The sequence below is a fragment of the Cetorhinus maximus genome, unplaced genomic scaffold (genome assembly GCF_964194155.1).
Source record: "Cetorhinus maximus unplaced genomic scaffold, sCetMax3.hap1.1 HAP1_SCAFFOLD_197, whole genome shotgun sequence".
NCBI lineage: Eukaryota > Metazoa > Chordata > Chondrichthyes > Lamniformes > Cetorhinidae > Cetorhinus > Cetorhinus maximus.
This window is the reverse complement of record NW_027596176.1, coordinates 176,492-183,772: the sequence shown is the minus strand read 5'-3', so window position 1 is coordinate 183,772 and position 7,281 is coordinate 176,492.

Here is a 7,281-nt window from a genome sequence, read left to right as displayed (position 1 = left end):
GGACTGTCTTGAAGAAGTAACAGGGCAGGGTGGTGAAGGCAATGCTGTAGATGTGGTGTACACGGGCCTCCAAAACACATCTGATAAAACACTGCACAAAAGACTTGTGAGCAAAGTTATAGCTCATGGCAAAATAAAGGGTCAGGAGCAACACAGAACCACGTGACAGGAAACAGCGAGGAGTGGTTAATGGATTTCTCTTTACCGCGCGAGATGACGAATTGTAGTGAAGTTCCTCAGGTGTGAGTGTTGGAAACTCCTGCTTTTCCTGATAATCATTAATAACCCAGACCTTGGTTTACAGGGCACAATTTCAAAATTTGCGGATGATCCACAACTTTGAATCATTGTGAACTGTGAGGAGGATGGTGTAAAATCTCAAAATGCCAGAGACAAGTTAGTGAGATGGGTGGCCAGAGGAAGGTCAATGCAGAGAAAGGTGAAGTGATTCATTTTGGTATGAAAAGCACGGAGAGACAAAGTAATGTAAATGGGGACAACTCTGAAGGGGGTGGAGCAGCAGAGTGATCTGTGTGTATATGTGCTTCATTCATTGAAGGGGGCAGGGCAGGTTGAGAGTGTGGTTAATAAAGTAAGCACTATCCTCAGCCTTATTAATAAGGGCATAGAGCACAAGAGCAAGGAGGCTATGTTGAACATGTATCAGACACTAGTTCAGCCTCAGCTGGAGATATACATCCAGTGCTGTGCACCACACAGTTAGGGTGTGAAGGCATTCGGGAGACTGCAGAAAAGATTCATAGAATAGTTCCAGGAGTGAGAAAGTTATGAAGGTAGATTGGAGTAGCTTGGACTTTTTTTCAGAGAGGAAAGAGGAGACTCTCTCAGACTCTCTCTCGCAGTCTCTCTACTTCCTCCTCGCCCAGTCTCTCTCTCTCTGCCCCAGTCCCTCTCTCACTCCTTCTCTCCTTGTCTCCCTCTCACTTTCTCTCAGTCTCCGTTTCTCTCAGGCTCTCTTTCCCAGTCTCTCTCTCCCTTTCTCTCCCAGGGTTGCGCTCTTTCTCTCCCAGTCTCTCTCTCTCTTTCTCTCTCTCTCTTTCTCTCCTGTTCTCTTTCTCCCTTTCTCTCTATCTCTCTCTCTCTCCCCAGTCTCTCTCTCTTTCTCGCCCGGTCTCTCTGTCTATTTCTCTCCCTGTCTCTCTCCCTCTCTGTCAGTCTGTCTCACTCCCTGTCCCAGTCTCTCTCTCTCTTTTTCTCACAGTCTCACTCTCTCCTTCTCTCTTTCTCTCTCTCCCAGTCTCTTTCCCTCTCTCTTTCTCTTCCAGTCTCTGTTTCTCTCCCAGTCACGCTCTCTATCTCTCCCAGTCTCTCTCTTCCTCCTTCTCTCAGTCTCTCCCTTTCTTTTTCTCCGTCTCTCTCTCCCTTTCTCTCTCTCAGTCTCTATCCCTCTCACTTTCTCTTCCAGTCTCTCGCTCTTATTCACTCCCAGTCTCTCTCTCTCTTTCTCTCTCCCACAGTCTTTCTCTTTCTCTCTCTTTCTCTCTCTCCCAGGCCCTCTCTCTGGTCCTCTCCCAGTCTCCTTCTCTTTCTCTCTCCTAGTCTCTCTCTCTTTCTCTCTCTTTTTTCTCTCCTTGGCTCTATCTTTCTCGCCCAGTATCATTCTCTATCTTCCACACCCAGTCTCTCTCTCTCTTCCCCTCTTTCTCTCCCAGTCTTCACTCTCCCTATCTCTTTCTCTCTCTCTCTCTCTCTCCCAGCATCTCTTTCTCTCCCTTTGTCTTTGTATCTCTTTCTCTCGCTTTCTCTACCAGTCTCTCTCTCTCACTTTCTCTCCCTGTCACTCTGTCTTTCTCTCCCAGTCTCTGTCTTTCTCTTCCAGTATCTCTCTCTCTTACACTCCCAGTGATTCTCTCTCTTTCTCTTTCTCTCTCTCTCTTTCTCTCCCAGTCTCTCTCTCTCTCTCTCTCTCTCTCTCTCTCCCAGTCTCTCTCTTTCTTTCCAAGTCTCTCTCTCCCTCTCTCCCTCCCTTTCTTTCTCTCCCAATCTCTTTCTTTTACTCTCTCTCCTTTTCTCTCTCTCCCTTTCTCTCTCTCTCTCTTTCTCTTCCAGTCTCTCTCTCTCACTCTCTCGTTTTCTCCCAACGTCTTTCTATCGCTATCTCCCAAATCTCCCTCCCTCTCTTGCTGACCCACTCTCTCTCTCGTTCTCACCCTGTCTCTCTTTCTCTCCCAGTATCTCGCTCTCCCTTTCTCTCTCTCCAAGCCTCTCCCTCTCTTTTTCTCTCTCTTTCCCAGTCTCTATCCCTCTCTCTTTCTCTCCCAGCCTCTCTCTCTCACTTCCAGTCTCCCTCCCTTAATATCTCCCAGTCTCTCTCTCCCCGTCCCAGTCCCTCACTCTCTTTCTCTCCCAGTATCTTTTTCTTTCTCTCTCTCCTTTTCTCTCCTAGTCTCTCTCTTTCTTTCCCAGTCTCATTCTCCCTCTTTCTCACCCATTCTCTCTCTCTTTCTCTCTTCTCTCCCATTCTTTTCTCCCTCACTTTCTTTATTTCTCTCCCAGTCTTCTCTCTCTCTCTTTCTCTCTCTCTCTTTCTCTCCCAATCTCTCTCTCTCTTTCTCTCTATTTCTCTCTCTCTCTCAGTCTCTCTCTTTCTCAATCCCAGTCATTGTTTCTCTTTCTTTTTCTCTGCCAGTCTCTCTCTCTCTTACTCTCCAAATGTCGCTCTCTCTTTCTCTCTCTTTTTCTTTCTCTCCCAGTCTCTCTTTCTCTCCCAGTCTCTCTTTCTCTCCCATTCTCTCTCTCTCTTTCTTTCCCAGTCTCTCTCCTTCTCCCTCTCTCCCAATTACTCTCTTTCTCTCCCAGTCTCTCTCTCTCTCTCTCTTGGAGTCTCTCTCTCTCTCTCCATTTCTCCCAGATTCTCTATCTCTCTGTCCCAGCCTCTCTCTTCTTCACCCCAATCTCGCTCTGTCTCTCTCTCTTTCTCCAGTCTCTCTCCCAATATCAATGGGGTGAATGGCCTCCTTCTGCAATATAACAATTCTGTGATTTGATTTGCTCCTTTCTCCTCCCTGTGTTCCCGCTTTCCCACCCTCCGAATTTTTGCTGTTCGATGCCTGATTGGTTGCGGTGATTGCCTGTGATTATGCTCAGCACGCTGATTGGTTGAAGTGGCTGTCGGGCAGAGCTTGAGATCGTTGATTTGCTCAACCTTCTGGGAGTCACCGGGTGAAGCTCCCTGATTGGATGCAGCTGCTGTCCGTCTCAGAGTGACATGAAACGATTGGTTGAGGAGTCCATGGGCCAGGCTGTAAGGAGGCAGAGACAGTTTGAGAAAGTTGTATTTGCATTTGTGGGTGTTGGCAATGAGTTTCAAATGTTAAATTTGATTTGCATTTCTGCATCTGTGTGTCATCAGAGGTCAAATGGAGTTTTAGTTCCACTTTAAAAAGGGGCTTGCATTTCTAATGAGGAGTTTTACGACTCCAAAAGTAAAGGTAAAAAAACAAGGGCAGAAGAATTGGACTGTTGCCTAGCAACAGGGGACCAGTGAGGCAGTTCCCTCCCTCAGACACACACACAGAAGAAGAGAAACAGTAGTTTTGTTTTGGAGCTGTGGAGTTCGGTTGTTTTTTTTTTAATTGAAAGCTGCAGCCAGGAGAGGCTGGTGCAAAGGGTGCAGATTGCCAGCCCCAAGCTAAAGAAAAGACCCCAAAATTCCAGGGGAGCGGAGCAGGGGAAAGTCACAAGCAGACCTTCTGGGCAAAGGAAGGACAGAAACCTGGGGTAAAAAAAGGTCCTATTAGTGTCGTTAAGAGTGAGGGGCAGGTAGGAAGGCTTCAGGCGTCAGATTTAAACAGACATAAAGTTCGGAAAGCAGTTTTAAAGTGAGAACAGCTTGCAAGAGGCAAGAAAGACCAAAGAGATGGCTAAACTACTGTAACTGTTTGCTATGTGAAACGTGAAGCAGTGGGGTGCTGTGGAGGTGGAGTTGCTAAGAGAGAGAGCGTGTGGAAGACAGCTTGAATGCATGTGGTGACCCAGGGAAGAGGAGCATTGGAAGGAGAGTTCGAATCCCTGGAGGTGATCCATTGCGGAAGGCGTCTGAGAGAAAATATCAGTTTGGGAGAAGATTTGAAGGTGAGGTCTTGGAGAGCGGAGATTGTAAACCGTCATGTGAAGGACGGAGTTCAGCGAGACAGAAGGTTGGCTCATGGTGTAACAAGCAGGAATTGAGGAGAGAGCCATAGGATCTGGTTGAGGTGATATCTGTCTCTTGGTTTCAGAGTGCTGGCTTACGTGGACTGTGTATTTACAGTGAATATCAGAGTATAAGGTAACTTTTGTAACTTGTACTATCCTTACAAATCTGTATATATCTGTAAAGGTATAGTTGTGCGTGAAGGAGTATTGTGATACAGTTCATCCTTTATTGTTGAATCAATGTTTTATTTTTTTGTTCAAAGTTCATCAGCTGACTCTGGTGACTCTGTTCAGTCGCCACTCTCCACGTATTTAAACAATCAAATAACAGTTAGGATCTATCAAGCTGGGTTCCTCTCTGGGATCAGGCTTGTCCATTGATAACCTCAGCTGGGAGCGTCAGACCGGCGCACAGGTTCCTGATTGGCTGAGGATGCTGTGCGTGTCCTAAGGGTGTTGATCCCCGATTGGTTGTGGGGGGGCGTCAGTCACCGGTGGAGCTCCATGAGTGGATGGGGCTGCTGTCCATCTCAGGGTGGCAGGAGCTGCTTGGGTGTTTGTGGATAAATATTCCACTCATGGGCTGGAAACGCTGGGAGGCGCCTCTGGTCTGTTCTCAGTTGTTCTGTTTCTTCATTAATTGAACAATGGGTGTAAGTGGATATTTCACCAAATTCTTCACCTGCTCTCTGAAGTTGGACTGAGTCACCCCATAAATAAATGTGTTTGTATAGCAACTTAAGTTCAACAGCATCCATCCGACTTATGCAAAGATATATTCAGAATACGTGTAATCACTGGGATCGGTTCCTGTGATGGTGTAACATAAGAACTCTATAACATTGGCTGACCACAGGAGTATGAAGCTGCCAGAGATGGTGAAGAGTAAAATCACAGATTTCCTCCTGCTCTCCATCTCTGGGTCACTGCAATTGTCTCCCTGGCTCTGACCCCTCAGTCCCTTACGTACCCGACTGGCCACTAAAATGTGTCTGACTGTCAGAGCGTTGAGCGACAGGATTAAAGCGAACGGGATCAGTGGGGTTAAAACCGTATCAAACCAGTCAAATCACACCCAACCGGGATCAGTAAAATAGCTTTGCTTTGTATTACAGAACCAGGGTACATTGTCGATGATCTCTCCAGGTTCCTGTGTAAAGTAGCGTGGGGTGTTTTTTAAACAGAGCAGAACGTCGGTTGTTGCTAGAACCACAGCCGCAGTTTTCTCTGTGCAATATTTTCTTTTCAGCTTCCGGCAACAAATGGCCACAAATCGGTCAAAGGAGAAAGTGACGGTGAACCAGATGGAACAGTCTGTGGCTGCACGAAGCAGGACAATGAGTACGCTACACATGGGAGTGATTTCCAGGAACGACATTGGGAAATAATAATAACTGAGCTGCCTCAATACAACCTCAGTGATAATGACCAGTTGATCCGCCGTTGCCATGGCCACCAGGTAGCGAGTGGTGCATTTGGAGAGACCGCACTTTCCCCGGGAAAGTATCAGAATTGCCAGTAAATTGGCTGTAGGAGAGAGAAGGAAAAGAGACTGGGAAATAGTGATGCACAATTGTCCCTGTCAGGCTCAGAAAATAAGGGCAGGAATTTTCCACCAGATAACGTGTGGTATGGGTGGTCAGTGTGCGTGTGTGTGTTTGGCTGTATGTGTTTGTCACGGTGTGGTCTGTGGTGTGGGGATGGGGAATGGATTAGCAGGGTTTGAAATTCAAAAGTCATAGCCATAACCTGAACCCGATGTAAATATTTTACCGGGTTTAACTCTGAACCTCTGTGTTTCCTCATGGGACCCTCCACCCCATCCAGAGCCATATTGGATTGGCAGTCGGAACCAGAGCACTTACCATACCCCTTACACAAACCCCCAATTCTGGAGCTTCCCCAGGACTGAGACCTCTCCCAGGATTTGACCACAGCCCAGCTTCAGACCCTCGCTGGATCGGAACATTCTCGCGATTGGAGCCTGGGTGGGGCTCGACTGCCCTCTCCCTTTATTGGTATCGCTGTGTTCAGACTATCCCCGAGTTCTGACCCTCCCAGGTCAGGACCCTCACCAGGTTCAGACCCTCCCAGATTCGTGCCCTCCCAGGTCAGGACCCTCACCAGGTTCGGTCCCTCGCTAGGTTCAGAACCCCCATCAGGTTAGGACCACAGGCCACAAGTCAGGAGTGTGATGGAATACTCCCCACTTGCCTGGATGAGTGCAGCTCCCACAGCACTGAGGATGCTGGACACCATCCAGGACAAGGCGGCCCCGCTTGATCAGCACCACATCCACAAACATTCACTACCTCCACCACTGACGCACAGTAGCAGCAGTGTGTGTACCATCTACAAGATGCACGGCAGCAACTCACCAAGGCTCCTTCCACACCTATGGCCACTACCATCTAGAAGTGCAGGGGCAGCAGACACATGGGAACACCACCACCTGAAACTCACTCACCATCCCAACTTGAAAATATATCGGCCGTTCCTTCACTGTCGCTGAGTCAAAATCCTAGAACTCCCTCCCTAAAAGCGCTGTGGGTGGACCTACACCACACGGGGACTGCAGCGGTTCAAGAAGTCAGCTCAGCACCCACCTTCTCAAGGGGCAATTAGGGATGGACAATAAATGTTGGGCCCAGCCAGCGAAGCCCACATCCCGAGAATGAATAAAAGGAAAACACTCCCCATGTTCGGACCCTCAATAGGAGTGCCCACTCCCGATTTTTTACCCCACTCAGACAACGACCCCTCCCGCAAACCCAGCAGTTTTCAAGTGTATTTGCATTCGGACCATCATCCGGTTCGGACATTCCCCAGGTTCTGACTCCCACAGGTTAGGACACTTGCCAGGTTAGTATCCACACCAGGATTGGGCCCTCCCCGGTTTCACACCATCCACAGATTTGGACACTGTCCAGGTTCCAATCAACCCAGGTTCGGATCCTCCCAGGGCTCAGACCTTCCCCGGTTTTGGACCCTCCCCAGGTACAGAACCTCCCTGTGTCCTGTCTTTCCCAGGTTCAGAATCTCCCGGCTTTGGAACTTCCCCAGGTTCAGATCCTACCAGGGCTCAGACCTTCCACGGGTTCGGACCCTCGCCAGGGTAAGATC